The sequence below is a fragment of the Polypterus senegalus genome, chromosome 18, assembly GCF_016835505.1.
Source record: "Polypterus senegalus isolate Bchr_013 chromosome 18, ASM1683550v1, whole genome shotgun sequence".
Lineage (NCBI taxonomy): Eukaryota > Metazoa > Chordata > Cladistia > Polypteriformes > Polypteridae > Polypterus > Polypterus senegalus.
The window spans coordinates 27,170,203-27,190,216 of record NC_053171.1 but is presented as its reverse complement, the minus strand read 5'-3'; the positions used below and the strand labels follow the sequence as shown (position 1 = coordinate 27,190,216).

The following is a 20,014-nucleotide window of genomic DNA, read 5'->3' as shown; positions in this document are numbered from 1 at the left end:
CACTGAGTAGCCACTGCTTGTCTCTTCTGCCACCAGGTGGCACTGTCTGCCTAAGCAAACAGCGGGCGAGTGCTGCCATGTCTCCTTGGACATCAGGTGGCACTGTATGTCTCAGTTGGTAGTAGGTAGATATTGAGTTGGCAGGCAGCAGGTTGTGTGTTGTGTACCTCAGCGGGCAGCAGGTGGGAGATTGCTGTTGCATAGGGCACCAGATGGCACTGTATGCCTCACTGCTTGATTGCAGCATGTCGAGGGAAACAAGAGAGCATCAGCTTATGTCTGCACCCCGCTGGAGTCATTTGGCTGTTTTGAAGCAGCCACACATTTTGACAGCAGTGTACCCACACTGTCCCCAGTACTCACATGGCCTTTTGTTGTGAGTGTCTGAGTGCCCGCTGGCCACATTGGTCATTTTTTTTTTTTCTTTTGACAACTCTCTTGAGCGTGTGGTAGGCGGGTTCTGTTTTTCCAGCTCTGCCTGTGTCCTCACATGAACCCACTACTGTGCCAAGACTCCAGAGCAGCTTTACAGGAGGTAACAGGGTTACGAGCCGACGGGAACAAAGGTAAGGAAGTACCGAGTCGTGTGCTGCAGCTGCTGGAGTGGGGGGCTGTTAATCTTTTACTGGGAGCAATGGGGGGGGGAGGGGGCAGCCTTAGCGGTTGTTATGTGCAACTGATGTACTAGGAAGGCACTCTGTGCGTCGAGGGAAAGAAATCAGCAAATAAAACAGCATGGGTGAGGGGTACAGTGTGTGCTAGCATGTGGTGCAAGCGTGTGCATGCCCAAGCGCTTCAGGGTGAGGGTCACGGCTGGCCCACTGGGGTCACAAGAGGCAGGCAGCCTTCTGTCTTACAGGAATTTACAAGCCTCTCTGTGCTTTTGGAATTCCGTGTGGGATGGGGGAGGGTGAGCCTCCTTACTGCGGTCATCGGCATCACAGCCATCATGCTGGGACTAATTCAATCAGATGGAGCTTCCAGAGTAGCCAAGACCTGCTGCCAGGCAGGACAGACAGTGGTGACAGTGGCAATTCATCACCCTGTAGAACCTTAGGAAAAACTGAAGACACTTGGCAGCAGTGCCAGGGGTATGCATCTTCCCATCAGGAACTCTAGTGTCTCTCTAAATAGAGTGGCATGAGCTCAGGGTTAGGGCGGTATGGTGGCGCACTGCTGCCTCACAGTTAGGAGACCCGGGTTCGCTTCGAGTTTGCATGTTCTCCCTGTGTCTGCGTGGGTTTCCTCCGGGTATTCTGGTTTCCTCCTACAGTCCAAAGACATGCAGGTTAGGTGAACTGGCGATTCCAAATTGTCCCTAGTATGTGCATGGTGTGTGTGTGTGTGCGTGCCCTGCGGTGGGCTGGCGCCCTGCCCGGGGTTTGTTTACTGCCTTGCACCCTGTGTTGGCTGGGATTGGCTCTAGCAGACCCCCGTGACCCTGTAGTTAGGATATAGCAGGTTGGATAATGGATGGATGGATGGAGTTCAGGGTTATGGTCTCTGCTATGGTGACTGGTTCCCCACAGTATTACTGATGTTGCTGCCATCATAAGGATTGAGCCTCTTGGCACCTTTTCAGGGGTCAATCAGGCTACTCTCTTTTAGTGAAGTACTACAACAACACTTTCCACAGAGCCTTGCCTACTGAAACTGACATGGAGACAAGTCCAACCCAGTGTCTCCCAGTGTTCCTTTAGAGACAGGATGATTTTGTGGGGGCTGGTATCCCGTTGACCTGACGTTTTGAAGTTAAAATGTGCAATGGTCTCTCCGGTTCCTCCTTTATTGCATTACTTGTGTCGAGCAGTTTCTGTTGGTGCTTCTCTAAGCCCAGCTCCATAGAGATGTGACCCTCCACTATCTCCAACAGCAGCTTTAATATCTGTGTACTTTTAGCAAACTACTAGACCTCTACGGTGACTGAAAATACCCAGCACTTCCCTTAACGCAGTGTCGACCATGACAAGACCCCCATGTCTCCATAAAGAGAGTGTCACAAAGACAAGTCCCTCCAGTGACTCCAATATTGGCACAGAGATGAAAACTCAACTCAGTGGTCTCAACATGAGTGTTGTCATGAGAACTGAGACCCCAAGTGCCTAATAAGATGCATTGCGGGGCACGCCTATCTTAACGCATGGACACACTAGGCAGTTGCATAGGGGCTCCACAAGCACAGGGGCCCATGTTTTTTCTGATGCCTATGTATGTTTGTGTTTTGCTATCAAAACAGGGTCCCCAGTGCTCTACTTTGCCCGGGGGCCTATGATGCTGGTAAGACAGCCCTGTTGTGGGGAAACATCTTCCTGGTGCTCCCCTAACACAAGGCCATTATAAAAGGTATCTTGAGCCTCCTAAAACACATTGACACTGACAACAGAATGCTGCTTTCCGTTGACTCTGTAAGAGCTAGCTTATAAGGGTAGGCCCTCTCACTTTCTATATTTAAACACAGTAGCAATGGTGACAGGCTCTTTGTTCCTCCCTTTGCTGACATGATAACTGGGCCCTTCAGTCTCTTTTCTGGTGTTGTCCTCTCACTTCTTCCTTTAGTTACAGTGACAGGTCTGACCTGGTGCATCGCTAAGCATGGTGCTCTCGAACCTTGGACTTCAGTGCTTTTGATTTCAGTGCTGAGATGAGAACCTGGCCTTGGACTTTGTCTTTTCAGAGCTGGATTGCGGGGAATGCATCCTCGTCGTGTTTCTCTTCAAACAGTTCCATCATGAAAGGTCTCTTATGCCGACTGCAACGATGCAGATTTTTGCTCCATGTTCCCATATCCCTTTCGGGAGCCTCTTGAACCCAACACCGTCGATAATGTAACCGGATAAGCTGGACAATGAGGGGACCAAACGAAGCAAGGGGAAAGGTGCAAAGTGCAGAAGTGCTTTTATTAAAAACAAACAAAATAAATCCAGTGTTCAATAACGTCAATAAATAAAATATCCATTAAAAACAGAGTGAAATATGGAGGTTAAAATCCAATAGAGAAATCCTTTAAAACCGAGGTTAAAATACTGCCAGGAGCGTTAAGAATCTTTCATTGCCAGGTGCTTCCCTCTTCAAACTGACGTTTCTCTGGTTTATTCTTCATTGGCCTTGCAGCACGGAGAGACGTACGCCAACAGGCGTAGACATCCATTATTCCTGGCCTGTGTCCCCGATCCTGATTCATGGCGTTCCGCAGAGAGCTGCCGGACAATGCTCCCACTCCCACCTCTGCCCATCCAGGCTCCCCCCGGCAAGAAGACATCCCAGAGTGCAGTAATCACTCCTCCTCCAGGCTGCTCGGCAGGAGTGATCCTCGTGCCTCCTCCTGAGACACCACCCCCGTCCGCCTGCTTCATCCTGATAAGCGCCGGCTTCCTCCAACTCCCGTCTTCCTTCTGTCCATTAAACTCCGCTTAATGTGTCTTTCTGTTCTCTTCTCCCTTAACCTCCGTTCTGTTTTCTTTCTCTCCCCTCCGCACTCACGCTTCTAATATTTATAATGGGGACGTGACACAGGTGCGGCGATCAGCAGCTTCCGGCATCAATCACGGATACGGACGATTCCTCACTTGTGCACTTAAGCAAGGAAACGCCCGCACCACATCGTATCCAAGAACCGCTCTGGCCACACTACCACGTCCCCTCTTTGAGCCGTGATTATTTATTTTAACACTGGCCATTCTTTCTGAGCCGCAGACCTGCTATATCACATCCACATAAGCAGAACATCCTAATGGCAGGCCTCTGACTCGCGTGGTGCTACTAAGAAAGGGAAGTTTGACTTCCAGTGTCTCTTTTGACGATATGTCATATGAACAGGTCCTTGTGGTTCCTTTCTTTTTAATATGGTACTATTATGAGAGGTCATTCTGTGTCTTCATCGGCATCACAGCGATCATGATTACCATGAGGATAGCCCAACCCAGTGACATGGGAATTCAGCCCCCCAGTGTTCATTTTAACCATCCATCCATCCTCTTCCGCTTATCCAAGGTCGGGTCGCGGGGGCAACAGCTTAAGCAGAGAGGCCGAGACTTCCCTCTCCCTGGCCACTTCTTCCAGCTCTTCTGGGGGAATCCCGAGGCATTCCCAGGCCAGCTGGGAGACATAGTCCCTCCAGCGTGTCCTGGGTCTTCCCCGGGGCCTCCTCCCAGTTGGACGTGCCCAGAACACCTTGCCAGGCAGGCATCCAGGAGGCATCCTGATCAGGTGCCCGTGCCACCTCATCTGACTCCTCTCGATGCGGAGGAGCAGAGGCTCTACTCTGAGCTCCTCCTGGATGACTGAGCTTCTCACCTTATCTTTAAGGGAAAGCCAAGACACCCTGCGGAGGAAACTCAGCTGCTTGTATTCGCAATCTCGTTCTTTCGGTCACTACCAATAGTTCATGACTATAGGTGAGGGTAGGAATGTAGATCGACTGGTAAATTGAGAGCCTTGCCTTATGGCTCAGCTCCTTTTTCACCACGACAGACCGATGCAGAGCCCGAATCACTGCGGACACCCCACCAATCCGCCTGTCGATCTCACGCTCCATTCTTCCATCACTCGTGAACAAGACCCTGAGATACTTGAACTCCTCCACTTGGGGCAGGATCTCTCCCCCAACCCTTAGAGGGCACTCCACCCTTTTCTGGCCCCTTTCCATGGTCTCAGATTTGGAGGTGCTGATTTTATTTCATTTTAACATTAATTCAGAAAGGACATTGATACTTTAGCATCATACCATAGTGACAAGTCCTATCCAGAGCCTTCTTTGATATGGCGACATGAGGACAGGGCCCCCCAGTGTCTCCAACATTGGCACTGCCATAGCCTCCTAGGTGCCACTTTTAGGGGAGCATAGTGGGGACAGGTCCACTCAGGGCCTCCAGTATTAGTATTTGCCACAGATGCTGGGCCTCCTGGTGATTCTGCTTTAGCCTTGTATTCTGGGCCCACCCGGGGCCTCCCTGCGTCCACTGCTATAGGGTCTGCTCCCTGCATTGTCTCTCATTTCATTACTCAGCCCAGGCATTGAGTAGGCAGCTCTGCTGACATACAGTATTTCGAAGTGATGGAGATGGGAGAAGATTATTCTTTTTACAGTTTGGATGCAAAAAAAGATGTATGCAGTCCTCGAGGGGCCCTCCTCACCCTGCAGCTGACACCCAGAAAGTCCTGCTGCAAAGTGGCCATTAGCTGGTTTGTCTCAGCACAGGAGGTTGGCCTTTGTTTGGGGGTTTGTTTGTTGTGGGGGGGGCAGCTTGGTTTGTTTTCAGCATTCTTGTAAACAGCTTTTTGACTCATTCTACTTTCAGAAGTGGAAACGGAAAAAACAAGGAGCTCTCTCGGGGATTCGCTTGAAGCGCATTTTTCATTTTGTGTGTTTTTGTAAATTGCAATCAACGGTAGAGATCCCGATAAGCCAGTCACGGTGGGTTCAAATAAGTCCTCTCATTCAACCAGCCTCTTGTAAGGCCTGCGCTGCCTGTGGGCATCAGGCTTCGTGACACAGCCAAGGGAGGGAGCAGTCAGACGTGGCATCGGGACTCTTTTTATTTGTTCAGGGCCCGGGCATCAAAGGGAAAGATTTATCAGAGATGATCAACTGTGTTGGGATTACATTCTGCATGCTGCTAGCACGGGAGGGTACTAGGAGTGTGCACTGGACCTACGGTATGGTGGGCACCTTCTGCAAATATTGATTCAGAACTTTAGGAAGAAGAGGAAGCAATTGGACAGAATCAACGCTAGAGGTCCATAGGGTCAGAGAACAGGTCCACTAACTATATTTCAGAATTCACATTTTCATACATCCATTTATTAAACTTGCTTAATCCATTTGTAGTGCAGAGACAGCCTTCCATTTCACCACAGGGCACAGTCACACAAGGCAAATTTAGGGATGCCATCTACCAAAATCTGTCATTCTTCACAATGTGGCGGGAAGATCCACATGTAAAATACAATACGATACAATTTATTTCTTGCAGAGCTCAAACTCACACAAGGAGGGCGGCAATGGGCTTTAACAGGCCCTGTGTTTGACAGCCCTCCAGCCTTGACTCTCTAAGAAGACAAGAAAAAACTCCCAAAGAAAAATCCTTGTAGAAAAAAAGTGGAAGAACTCTCTGGAAATGCATGGGAGGAGGAGACCCATGCAGATACAGGTAGCACAGGCAAACCCCACAAAGATGGCTGTGCTGTAAGCCCAGCATCCTGTAATGGTTGAACAGTAACACTAACCACTGTCCCACCATGCTAAAATTTGATTACATTTATCTATCTTTAATTTATTTCCTTACAAATTACAATTGCTTTGTATAATGAAGACTCCTAATACTTCAGAAATGAGTGTGGTGGTTTATCCCGCTGCCTCCTGCTACATAAACCTGCTGGGTTTACATTTAAATCTCACTACAATCACAGCCTGTATGGACTTTGCTCCTTCTCCTCGTGTCCAGGTTGTTTTCTTCTAGGTGGTCTGATTTCCTCCAACATACCAAACACTTGCAGGGTAGGCCGCTAAACTGGTCCTGGGTCAGTAAACGTGCCTGTGGGTGTTTGTTTAAGCGTGTCCCTTGATTGAGTGAGTTCATGTCAAAGATCACTTGCTCTCTTGACCCAATCCTGAATGGAACGCAAATCGTTCAATTATGTGAGAAGGTGACAATGAACGTTTGGAGAGAATGAAAAACAGAGTGTCCGGCAGCAGAGGTCTACACGACTTGGCCGTGGAGTTCAAAGTACAGTGACTGTAAAAAGTATTATTCTCCCCCTTAGAAGTTTTCACATTTTATTGTTCAACAAAACTAGTGGATATGATTTTTCTTTTTTTTAACACTGAGCAACAGAAATACACTCTTTCATGTCCAAATGAACACAGATCTCTGCAAAGTGGTCTGAATGAATGACAAATGCCAAACACATTAGTATTCACCCCCTTCATGTCAGTATTTAGTAGATGGATCTTTGGCAGCCATGACAACTTTAAGTCAGTGTGCTCAGGTCTCAGATGAGCAGCCTTTTGTCAAGTCCAGCCAAAAACTCAAAATTCAGCTCAGATCTGGACATTCACATTGTTGTTTTGAAGCCATGCCTGGGTAGCTTTGGCTTTATGCTTGCCTTACTGCAAAACAAATCTTCTCCCAAGGTTCAGGTTTTCTGCAGGGGTTTGCTCACATTTTGTTGCATTTATTTTACTGTACCCTTACAAGCCTTCTGGGGCTATCATACCCCAGAGTCCCTATCCATGGCTTTGGAAGGAACTTAGGGACATGAAGTATCAGAACCGTGAGTCAGTGGGACAAAAAAAAAAGGAGGCTGTTGTAGCAACTAAAAAGGTGAATACATTGAAGAAGAATAAAATCTATGAAGAAATTATTTAAAAAGGTACACAAACACTGCAATGATGAAATAAGATGAAAAACAAGCAAAAAAAAAAAAAAAGAATGTTCCAAAAACTGCATTCAACACATGGCAAGCAGCAAAAAAACTCTCCCAAAAAAAAAAAAGGGTCAAGCCCCTTTTTAATAAATTCTTCAGTAAAAAATTGTTTTGCCTGCTTTCTCCACCAATCCAAAAAACACGGGGGTTAAAGCTGACTTGCCCTGGCCAATCAGAATACGAGTCTTTTCCCTGCCGGTACATCACCCTACAGCTCTCGTATTGAACTGAACTGCCCTGTTTCTGGCGTAAAGACCTGCTTTTATCCCGGGTCAACCATCACCTGACCCGGGTCTGACACCCGACGCGCTCCCTGGTCACGCGCCTATAAACGTGCAGTGCCGCGCGCGCCTACGTTGCCGACACTCCGCACCATAGACACAGAATAACTAGACGCCTCGTGACCAGCGGAATCGTACGTCAACGTCGCCGCCATATTGCGAGTGGCACTGCCGTGAAGTGAAGTAATGGATAAGATGCCTCACACATGTTCTGCTTGGGATTGTACAAACCGCTGTACGCTCTAAACCTGATGCCGGGGATTACATTTCATAGGTAAGGCTGAACAATTGTTTTGGTTATATTTGGCCATTTGAAAATCCCGTTTTATAAGTTTTACTTTAGCTACACCAGGCTAAGACAGCAAAGCTATGCATTTATGTGCTCAAGTGAGCCTCCAAACAAAGTTTTTGCTAAACGTATTTAGTCAGTAACTATGTAGATTGTTGTTAGCTGTTAACATTTCTCAGACTTGATGATGTTTTTTTCTCAAGGAGCACACTGAGGAAACACAGTTTGAAATTGAGAGCCATCATTTTATGCTCATGTCTTTAGTTGTGTCTGTCTTCCACAAACAAAGGCTGCACCATATTGTCAGACTGAATACTCTCAAATTACAGGATCTCAGTGAGCAAGAGGAGTGTAAGTCTGTAGGAGATCGGAGAGGTAGGGTGGAGCTTTAAATGTTCAGAGCGGTACTTAGTATTGTGTTCTGTAGTTAACAGGGAGCCAGTGAAGTTGAGAGAGAATCGGTGTAATATGTTCAGTGGATTTAGAGCAGCAGGTTATTATCCTGGCAGGAGAATTTTGAAGAAGATGTAAGCGATGGATACGTCTTTGTGGGATGGCAGATAAAATAGCATTACATTAATCTATAGGCTACGTGAGGTGACTAGGGCATTAACCAATACTTCAGTACTGTGCTGCGTAAGAACAGGACGAAGTCTAGAAAAGTTGAGATGGAAGAAGGCAGCCCGAGAAATGTTATTTATATGGGAGGAATTATTTAATAATAATAATAATAATAATAATAATTAATACATTTATTATTGTTTAATAATTGCCATTATTAGTGTATAAATGGATATAAATAATTGCATTTAAACGATACTGTTTTAAACGTTATTGTTTTTTCATCAGAAAACCTGGTTTTCACGTCTACATGTATTAGTTTAAATGGCACTTTTGCCTCTCGCAATAAGGCTGTCGACTGGGAAACAAAGTGAATGCGGCGTCTATCTATTTATGTCTATGCTCTGCACCACGTCCTTTTCTTATGCACGTGACCGGCGCCTGCCACGCGCCTTGTCTGTCACTCCGCTGCGTCGCAGCTTCCAAACACAGAAGAACGACGGGCCGCGGGCACGCGCACCCACCCGAGGGCCCTTCACACGGAAACATGCGCCACCCCGTCCACTCCAAGCCCGACAACGCACGGACACTCCACGTGTGCACCCGGGGAACAAACAGGTAAATAACACAAGTTTTTCTTTTAGTAGAAGGAAGGTGCATACAAACTAACAAAAACGGAGCAAAGAAACTACAGTACTTTGAAATTACTACATTGGGTGGCGTTTCCTCACAAGGTCCTGTTTCAGAGAAGCACCCCCACATCATGTGCTGCCACCCACAGGATTCACAGTGAGAATGTTCGTTTTTTGATAATGTGCTGTGTTTAAATATGCCTTGTAGGCTGATGATCAAAATAATCCATTTTGGTCTCATCACCCTTACAGAACCTTCTTCCAGCTGACTTTGGGGTCTCCAATGTGTTCTCTGGCAAACTCCACCCCGAGATGTCCTCTTTGTTTTTGTCTTTACCACTCTCCCATAAAGTTGCAACTGGTGAAGCTCCCGGGCACAGTTGTTGTCAGCACAGTCTCTCCTGTCTGATCCACTGCTTATACACTCCTTCAGAGTTCTCATAGATCTCTTGATGGTCTGCCTCCCTTGTCTTCTTCACGCCTGATCCCTCAGTTTTTATGGACAGCCCATACTCTAATAAGAGATTCACAGCTCTGCCATACTCTGAGTAATTTACCAGGACTCCAGTATTATTTAGTAACCTGGAGATTTTCTTGTCTCCATTCCCTTGTTGAGTTCTTTTGTCATCGTTGTGTTGTCTTAGGCCATCAGCCTGACTCACCACAAGTTAGACTTTTCAGATAAGGTGCATTTCAACTGAAACCCCAGACTGGTGTCCTCCATTGAACTCCTTCTGGGACCTCTAAAGCCAGTTGGCTGTACTAGTGACGATTTAGGGGTTGTCAGATAAAAGGGGTGAATGCTTATGCAATCAATTATTTACTGTTTAGTATTTGTAATTAATTTAAACCGCTTTGCAGAGATCTGATTCCGGTTTAACATTACAGAGTATTTTTCTGTTGGGCAATGTCAAAAAAAACAAGTTAAATTCACTGTTGTTTAATATTGTATTACAATAAAATGTGGAAATTTTAAAGGGGGTGAATGCATTTTATAAGCACTGTAGGTGCGGTGCAGGTCATAGGTACAGTCATGGCCGAAATTATCGGCACCCCTGGAATTTTCCCAGAAAATGCATAATTTCTCCCAGAAAATTGTTTTGGTATACACGTTTATTTCCTTTATGTGCATTGGAACAACACAAAAAAACAGAGAAAAAAGCCAAATCTGACATCATGTCACACAGAACTCCAAAAATGGGCCGGACAAAATTATTGGCAGCTTTCTAAAATTGTGGGTAAATCGTTTTATTTCAAGCATATGATGCTCGTTTGAACTCACCTGTGGCAAGAAACAGGTGCTGGCAATATAGCAGTCACGCCTGAAGCCAGTTAAAATGGAGAAAAGTTGACTCAGCCTTTCTGTTATGTCTGAGTGCGCCACACTACGCATGGAGAACAGAAAGAAGAGCAGAGAATTGTCTGAGGACTTAAGAACAAAAATTGTGGAAAAATATCAGCAATCTCAAGGCTACAAGTCCATCTCCAGAGATCTTCATGTTCTTTTGTCCACTGTGCGCAACATAATCAAGAAGTTCACAACACATGGAACTGTAGCTAATCTCCCTGGATGAGGACGGAAGAGAAAAATTGATAAAAGACTGCAACGGAGGATAGTCTGAATGGTGGATAAACAGCCCCAATCAACTTCAAAACATATTCAAGCTGTTCTGCAGACTCAGGGTGCAACAGTGTCAGCTCGAGCTATCTGTCGACATCTGAACGAAATGAAACGCTATGGCAGGAGAGCCAGGAGGACCCCACTGCTGACACAGAAACATAAAGTCAGACTGGAGTTTACCAAAATGTATTTGAAGAAGCCAAAATCCTTCTGGACGAAAGTCTTGTGGACAGATGAGACCAACGTTGAGCTTTTTGGTAAAGCTCATCATTCTACTGTTTACAGAAAACGGAATGAGGCCTATGAAGAAAAGAACAACACAGTACCTACAGTCAAACATGGTGGAGGTTCTCAGATGTTTTGGGGATGTTTTGCTGCCTCTGGCACTGGAGGCCTCATGAAATCTGAAGACTACAAAAAGATATTGGGGCGCAATTTAGGGCCCAGTGTCAGAAAGCTGGGTCTGCATAAGAGGTCATGGGTGTTCCAGCACGACAATGACTCCAAACATACCTCTAAAAGCACCCAGAAATGGTTGAAGACAAAGCGCTGGAGAGTTCTGAAGTGGCCAGCAATGAGTCCGGATCTAAATACGATTGAACACTTATGGAGAGATCTCAAAATTGCTGTTGGGAGAAGGCGCCCTTCAAATCTGAGAGACCTTGAGCAGTTTGCAAAATAAGAGTGGTCGGAAATTCCAGTTGAGAGGTGTGACAAGCTTGTTGATGGTTATAGGAAGCGCTTGATTTCAGTTATTTTTTCCAAAGGGTGTGGAACCAAATAGGTTGAATCAACTTTTCTCCATTTTAACTGGCTTCAGGCGTGATTGCTATATTGCCAGCACCTGTTTCTTGCTACAGGTGAGTTCAAACAAGCATCAAATGCTTGAAATAAAACGATTTACCCCACAATTTTGAAAAGGTGCCAATAATTTTGTCCGGCCCATTTTTGGAGTTCTGTGTGACATGATGTCAGATTTGGCTTTTTTTTCTGTGTTTTTTGTGTTGTTCCAATGCACATAAAGGAAATAAACGTGTATACCAAAACATTTGTAATTGCAACAATTTTCTGGGAGAAATGGTGCATTTTCTGGGAAAATTCTAGGGGTGCTGATAATTTCGGCCATGACTGTATAACCCAGAGTAATAAATTACGAAGGTGAATAGGATTTGGTGGGCTATGTCATCTTTACTTCACTTGGTTTTACGCTTCTTTCAGAGTCAGGTTATTTGTATATCCAGAACTTTATTTCCCTCCTTTCAAGTGTTGGATTTGTAATTGGTAGGGTGCGCCACTGAGCCCCAAACCTCAGACACAATCACACCCAAACCAGTCACAGGGTCAAATATAGTCCCTTTTTATTAACAAATGTTATTTTCACAGATAAAATAAAGACAACCAGAGTAAAGAGCCCAGATAACAATCCTCTTTCTTCCAGACTCCTCTCGTCAAACTTCGTCCACATTCTCCCGACTTTGACTACTTAATCAAGATAAGAAAAATTCCTTTTTTCTTTGTACTTCCAGGGCTAGGACATGGCCCATAGGGAGTACTTCCGGGTCAGATGGGAGACCCATAAAGTAGGGACCATGTCCCCTTGCAGCGCCCGCTGGTGCACCAACGGAACCCAAGAGGGCTACATTCTAGAACTGTAATCCTCATGATACCCTATAGGTGTCCGATGGGGAACTTGAGTCCCAGGGACGCTGCCGTCTAGCGTATTGGGGGACATTGGTACCCAAATGGTGATTTCTCTCTCAGTCCTCCCTGCCAAGTAAGGATTCTTGGTCCAATCTGGTCAGATAGCCTGTCCTTATGCTGTCTTTTAACATGGCACCCCGTCTGGATAAGGAATCATCCTCTGGGACCCCCATCCATCTCCCGTGGTACTCATAGACTATAAAAAGGCAATTCACATTGTCCTTTCAAAAGCGTTCCTCCAAATCTCTTTCATTCTTCTTCTTATTATTATTATCCTCATTACTTCAGAGATAGACTGGAAAATGAATTTTCAGTCTGTTATGGAATGGACCACGTAAATTATACATGTTGATAACTATAGCAAAAGAGCCACATAAATGTGAGATCACAGTTCTTTAAGTAATACCAATGAAAAAGGATAAAAAGATGGCATGTTACCTTTTTCATAAACTGACTGAATAGGACTGAACCGTGTTCAAGCAAGCAGAATGGCATTGCAAATTTTCATTATCTGATATCCTTTAAGATAATAAGAATCATTACGTTTGATGCTTATGTAATATAGAAACCAATCATAAAAACAATTTTAAAGCGTTCATTTTGTAGACTGTCTGTAAGCCAACATCAGAATGCTGAATTTGAATACAGGATACTGGATCTGTGAGGCAGAGGCTCCTCTATTCCACTTTTTAAAAAAAATACTTTTTTTTTATTTTTGTATTGGAGCAAAGAAATAGTAATTTTCCCTTTTTCAGCCATACAATTTATTTGTACTGTTTATTTTATTCTTATTTTGGTTCATTATCATCATGGCTGCCAGTAATTCTAGAATTTCACCAGTTTGTGCCAGGTCTGAAATATTCATCACAGAAAGTTGTTGTAAGAGTCGGTCGTAGAATGTTTAATGATAATTGTATAATGCACACAAGTGATCACTTAATTTGTGAGGAATGTGAGTTTCTCATAACGACAGATCATGGACGATTCTGTTTAACCTCTAAAGTTAACTTGTAATGGGCGTTGCTCAGGGCTCCAGTAATAGGATTCCAGCGAGTCTGTAGGTAGCTAGAAACACAACTGTTTGGCTGGCCTTGTTTTCATTGGGGTAATGACAGCATGCACTTTTCTAATTGTTCATGAATCACATCTACAAGCTTGATGTATGAACATATATACATGAATTTTTACTAAAACTGTCACAAAGAAGATGCAGAGTTAAATGCATTCGTTTTGACGAGGCACACTCATTGCCTGAACCCCATGAAAAGGCAGGAGCTGCAGAAGTTTTGGAAACTCAGCGAATGTAGCTACAATAGATGAGGAGTCCAAAAAGGCTGCTTTAAGTACAATACTTTCAAAATCATTCCCACCTGCCTTAACATTACATTAAAAAAGTCAAAAACTGAAATTTAAGGCAGAAAGATCTTTAAATTTTAGGATTATTTTACTTCTCTTGAATTAGGATTAAAGCTGACATGGGAAGAGAAGAAAGGTCCTCATGATCACAAAACAAAGAAACGATTGCTATCAGCCTCCAGCCAATGTCTCAGCTCTGCTAAAGCAAATTTATTTTCTCGTAACTGACCACCGATCATCTCTACAATGTGTGTTTTGTTTGTCTGTTCTTTATGCATAAATTTGTTTATCAAGCCACAGACTTTAATTTTGTCATGCAGGTACTTCTCACCATAAGTCAGGTTTCTGACGTTAACCTTCAGCCATGCGTCCCCGGTGGGTGGCAAGGGCAGATCACGTTGGGAACGAGATAGCACTATATGTCCACAAAGAACAGCATCATGCAGGGTTGATAATTTGTATGACTGCCTTTCAATCAAGAAATCGGGGCCTGATTTACACTCTTTACAGTTATATTTTTCTTCATTGAAGCATTTCCCTCACTTTTGTCAGGGCCCCAAGCCACCCTCGGTGGAGCTGGAATGTCTTTATTTATTGCAATGTGGGATTGCTAGCATAATCATCTGGCCATTGCGCTTACATTTCAACCTGCCTGAAACCCTGTCATATTTATATTAGTGTAAGATTAGTGTAACATATAAAATCATACCTGCCTTAAGATAAGAAAGGTGCTTATGGTACCTGAAAACAAAGAAAGGATGACTAGAACAGTTGAACAAATGTCTTCACTGTTCTTATGATCACCAGGCAGGAAGAAGTGGTCGGAACGCCACAGTTGACTGAAATCTCATAACAACCCTGGTCATATTTAGTCTAAACAGTATCATTTTTTCTAACTTTAAATCCATAGTGAAATTTGGAATTAATACCTAGGTAAATCCAGGAAAGAGTGCTCCAGTATTAACAATCATTACAGTATGTGCTGAATAAAACAAGTGTATCTGCCTGTGACGATTCTCAGTCATCCAGGTGAAATTATCTGGTAGTTGAGTCATGGCAACTGGACTTCGTTCTTGTTAAGTAGAACTGTTTCACTGCTCATCCAGGCAGCTTCTTCAGTCCGAAGAATGTTGTTGGAGACCACAAATTTATCCTCCAGGTTAGTTTTACTTCACACCTGCCCTAAATAGACTCGTTGAGTAAAACAGAGGAAGGGGAAGGTGTGGGTAGATGTAACTGCGATAAAGTTTGGTATTCTGGGATTTTTAGGTACTTTCCAACTTTGCACCTTCTAGCCTGGACAACACCAGGTAACTCAATTAGTAAAGTAACAGTTCAGTTGATTCTGTAACTATCACATGGGCGAATTGAGTTGGAACTAAAAATAAGACCATGAGAACCTGAACCTTCAGTAATTACAAAGTCACAATCCGTAATCGATAAAGAGCAATCAATTCCTGAAATTCAAAGCTATAATTTAAACTGGAATGCAGACTAAACTGTGATGGCTACAAATTACAAGAGCTAAAAGGAGCCAAAGATTACTGTTGGATGAGTAACTAATGCCACCGCAACGTGGCTGAGGCTGCAGGTGCGTAATGTAGGGCTCTGAAGTAACTGCAGTCCAGTTGACCACAGCACCTGAGTGCACATGTGACTAGCAGTGGTCTGATTGCCATTAACAAGAAGGCAGTGCCTAGGAAAAAGTGACAAACAAAATGGAGGTGCCTTAGAAAACCATTAACCAAAGTTGTGTCACAGTTCCATCAATATAAAACAAAACAGTAATTGCAAAAATGAAATAAAATGATAGATTAACATAATTGATAAATAATAGAAGTACAAGATCGGTCTCGGTCGTTTTGTCCAATTTATTTTTTCGATTAGCTGTGAAAGCCAATTTAAGGAACAATTACAGTTCTGATAAATCTACCTATAGTCTGCCTCACAAGTTTAGAATTTAATAAATTAAGTAATAAACACGGAACGTTACATTCCAATTTCTACTGATGGCTGTTCTGTTTGCTGTTTGTAAAATAACTCTAACTTGGCAGCAGTCAATATTGGATTTGGCTCATTCTACTGTATAGGTTTCCTTATGAACAAAGGTTATGTATAAGAAATATAGTCCAAGGATTGCAAAAATAATCTAATACTATTATAGTTTTTTTATTTTATTTTTTAACATAATGCCATTAACAATCATAACCAGCCTTTTTGTTTTAGATTTTTTAAATAAATTCTACCTGACTTGCTCCAAACCTCCTCCTCCTCCTCCTCCAAATCATATTGCTTTTCTTTCCTGAGTTTTAAAAACAAACAAATCTGATGTTCACATTGATTTTGGTGCTTGATAGATTTTAAACAATGTTGAAAATAAGTAGCATTCTGCTGCCACACCATTTTGTGTTTTTGTAATGGGTGCTGCCATTTTGAGAGGTTTTTGCTGTTAAGCATGCTGCATGTAAAATGTCTGGGTCAGAAATATAAAGGTCACATTGTCCACTTTCTGGGTTTCCTTGACTGGATCTACCCCCAAAAAACTTTAACATTAATTCTTTGATGTTTTTGAAATCCTGGTTATTCTTGAATATTTTTGCCCTGATTTTTGAGCATGATTTACGATTTTGGCTCTGCTTGCGTGTTTCTTTTTTATTTTTTTGGTTATCAGTCTTTACCACATTGTTTACTGACTATAATTCTTGGAACACATGCTGAGCACTCTTTGCTTAACTATTAGCCTTTTCAGCTCTGACACTTGGCACAACAGTTTTGACTTAACATCATCTCCTGATTCTCTCGAAGCTGCTGCTACTTTATGCATTCAGTTCAGATCACATCTCAGCTGCTTCCGTTTTGTTCATTTGTTATCATTGGCATTGCTGTAATATGAGGGTCTGGAACTACTCATATGAATTTTTCTACCTTCTGTGTACATTTTGTTTTTTATACTTTTGAAATATTATGTTTTTATTCTGGTGACACCATTTTGTGTTTTTTTTTTTTTTTGGATAATCGACACCGTTTTGGGACAATCTTTGCATTGCCATCTCTACATTACTTATGGCTGCTGTGCCCTTTGCCAGTCTTGTCACATGGAGGTCACGTGGTGTATTGTGACATCATCTCCTGCAGCTTCCGATATCCTCAAAGTTGGCTTTTCCTTGAAGACTTTAATTCTAGGAACTCTTACTTTTTCATTTGGCTTTGATTCATTTGTTTGTCTTTTTGGCTGCTGACAATTGTTATCTTGATGGTCCCGCTCTAATATTGTTTGGCCAGGTTCATGTAATTGTTGTTTAATGTTTTGTTCTAGATGTTTTACATGCTGAATATGAATTTATTTATTATGATTACATGTTCTATGCCCTGTCCCTGTAAAATTGAGTTTTATGTGGTTAGATCTTCATAACGTATATCTGGAGGATAGCCTTCTTCCTATTGTGTTTTTGGAAAGGTAAACTGTAAGTGCTTCTCTTGTGGGTTTTTCTGGATTTTTCTGAAGCCTCCGTTAAAGTCAGAGGGAACACTAGGCCTCAAGCATGGGCATAGATTTGGGAGATCAGTTCTGCCTGCAGGCTACAATTGTTAACAGTACCTGCCTTTTGGGATATTTTGGTCAACATCAGGCTTACACAAATAATGCTTAGTTTTTCTTTATTAGTTACTAACAGAGATAGCCAGCCTTCTCTGAGGTGGAGGCACCAACCACATTTCAGAACAAAACATAACCTGTGGTTGTTATGATTGACATTCTTAACTACATTTTCTCCATAAAATTGAAAACTAATTTATATATCTTTGCTGGGGTTTTCTGACCCATACAGTCTATTTCTGACGTCTGTTTTTCAATGGGAGACTTTATTATATTATAACAATATTTTCATTTTGTTTTACCAACAGGCATCGCCATTTTAAAAGTTCTGTGTTAATTGTTGTTTAGGTGATGCATCCCACAATGCACGGGTCAGTGTGATGATAACATCATCTGTATGACTATGTAAACTTTGTGCAACTTTGATACTTTTTGGTACTAAAATCTTTGATTTTTTTAACTCTGATTTTTGGTAAGCATTCCTCGCTTTTGACGATCATAGTTTTCACCTCCAGTGTTGACCTTCACTTTGTTTTTTGGTCTACGTCCTTTTTTCTGATCTTTTGCCATAAAATGTTCATTGACAATTCTTTTCCTGTCAGAACAAAAGTGTCCCCCTGAATAAATGGGGTATTTGTGCAAAAATCTATCTATCTATCCATTATATAGTGTTTTTGTCATCCATTTTTATGTCTTTATCTTCTAGGGATCTTGAGAAAGCTACTCATGCTTTTATCTTTTCTCGCCTTGATTATTGCAACTCGCTGTATTCTGGGATTAGCAAATCTCTGATACGCAGGTGGGCAGCGCTGCTGCCTTGCAGTTAGGAGACCCAGGTTCGCTTCCCGAGTCCTCCCTGCGTGGAGTTTGCATGTTCTCCCCGTGTCTGCGTGGGTTTCCTCCCACAGTCCTAAGACATGCAGGTTAGGTGGATTGGCGATTGTAAATTGGCCCTAGTGTGTGCTTGGTGTGTGTGTCCTGCAGTGGGTCGGCACCCTGCCTGGGATTGGTTCCTGTGTTGGCTGGGATTGGCTCCAGCAGACCTCCATGATCCTGTGTTCAGATTCAGCGGGTTGGAAAATGGATGGATGGATGATACATAGGTTACAGTTGGTCTAGAATGCTGCCACTCGCTTTCTGGTTGGGGCAAGAAAGTATGATTCTGTTTCTCCAATTTTAGCTTCTTTACGCTGGCTGCCTGTCAGTTTTCAAATTGATTTTAAAATCTTGTTGGTAGTTTTTAAATCTTTACATGGGTTTGCTCCTGCCTATTTATCTGATTTGTGTGTTTTACACCAGCCATCTAGAGTGCTTAGATCTTCTGGTCAGTTGTCTCTTGTTGTCCCTCGTACTAAGTGTAAAACTAAGGGGGACAGAGCGTTTGCAGCTGCTGCTCCTCGCCTGTGGAACTCTTTATCTTGTCACATAAAGGAGTCGTCTTCAATTGAATTGTTCAGAACGAGATTAAAGACTCATTTATATTCACTTGCATTCAGTGACCTTCAGTAATACTTATGGTTTGCTCATTGTGATTATGTAACATTACTTCTATTTATTATTTATTTTATTTATGTTCATTTATTTTATTTTATTTATTCATGTTAATTGTATGTTTTTCTTTTATTCTATTATTGTAAAGCACTTTGGCCACAGCATTCCTATGTTGTTTTAAATGTGCTATATAAATAAATTGACATTGACATTGACATGTCTGATATTCTTGATGCACACTTCACAGAAAATAAAAGCACCACCTCAGTCACTCTCCTTAACAGTTATCAGTGAGTAGTCTGAAAGTCGTAAATGAAGGATATTTTTCGATTTGATATAAAAAGACTTGGCTGGAGCCCAAATGTTGCCAGTCAGAACTTAAATGTCATTTTTTAACAGAGCCTGTGCCAGTCTCTGGACATCTCAAATATCTTTCAGAGTGTGAAATCTTTGGTCCTTTAGGTATGACTAGTGTAGTTTCACTCTCTGAAACAGTAAGACTATTAAAGACGAGCTGCTTGAACTCCCACTACAGTGGTTTGTATCTTGAGTTGTTCCTTTGCCAGATTTAATTCAGTTATTAGTCAAGTCAAAGTGAACTTTATTGTCATCTCAACCATATACAAGTATACAGATAGACGAAATTTCGAAGCTCGGGGTCCACAGTGTAACAACATGATGTGCAAATAATAATTTAAAAATAGAATTAAAATTTAAAAATTAAAAATTGAAACACAAACAAGACAAGACATTGTGCAACGATAGGACAAAGAAGTAGCAGCAATATTGATGTGTAAGATATGTAATACAATAAAAAAATAATAGATATAGATAATACAGAAATTATCAGTGTATGATAATAGTTGTTTAAGACGTGTGTAAACAATGACAGGTCAGAATGTTTCACAGCAGAAGGATATCAAGAGTGTCAGTATGAGATTTTCAGTTCTTTCCTACATGCACACTCATCTTTGCAGGACAGTGGTTTTCATGTATAAAAGTTCTGTTTTTAAAGGTGGTTGAGGCTGTGTGGAAGGTCCCAGGGGGCAGACTGGTGTTAAG

The 20,014-nt window shown here is 42.6% G+C and overlaps 1 long non-coding RNA gene across 4 annotated transcripts in view; it reads left to right on the top strand.

The window, feature by feature from the left end:
• Positions 1-273: 273 nt before the first annotated feature.
• LOC120518461 overlaps positions 274-20,014 on the top strand; it is a 104,457-nt gene continuing 84,716 nt past the window's right edge. For 3 of the 4 annotated variants that reach the window (XR_005631237.1, XR_005631236.1, XR_005631234.1), the window contains exon 1: positions 274-566. This is a non-coding gene — a long non-coding RNA (uncharacterized LOC120518461). The remainder of the gene's footprint in view (positions 567-20,014) is intronic. The other variant, XR_005631235.1, reaches the window with a different exon arrangement.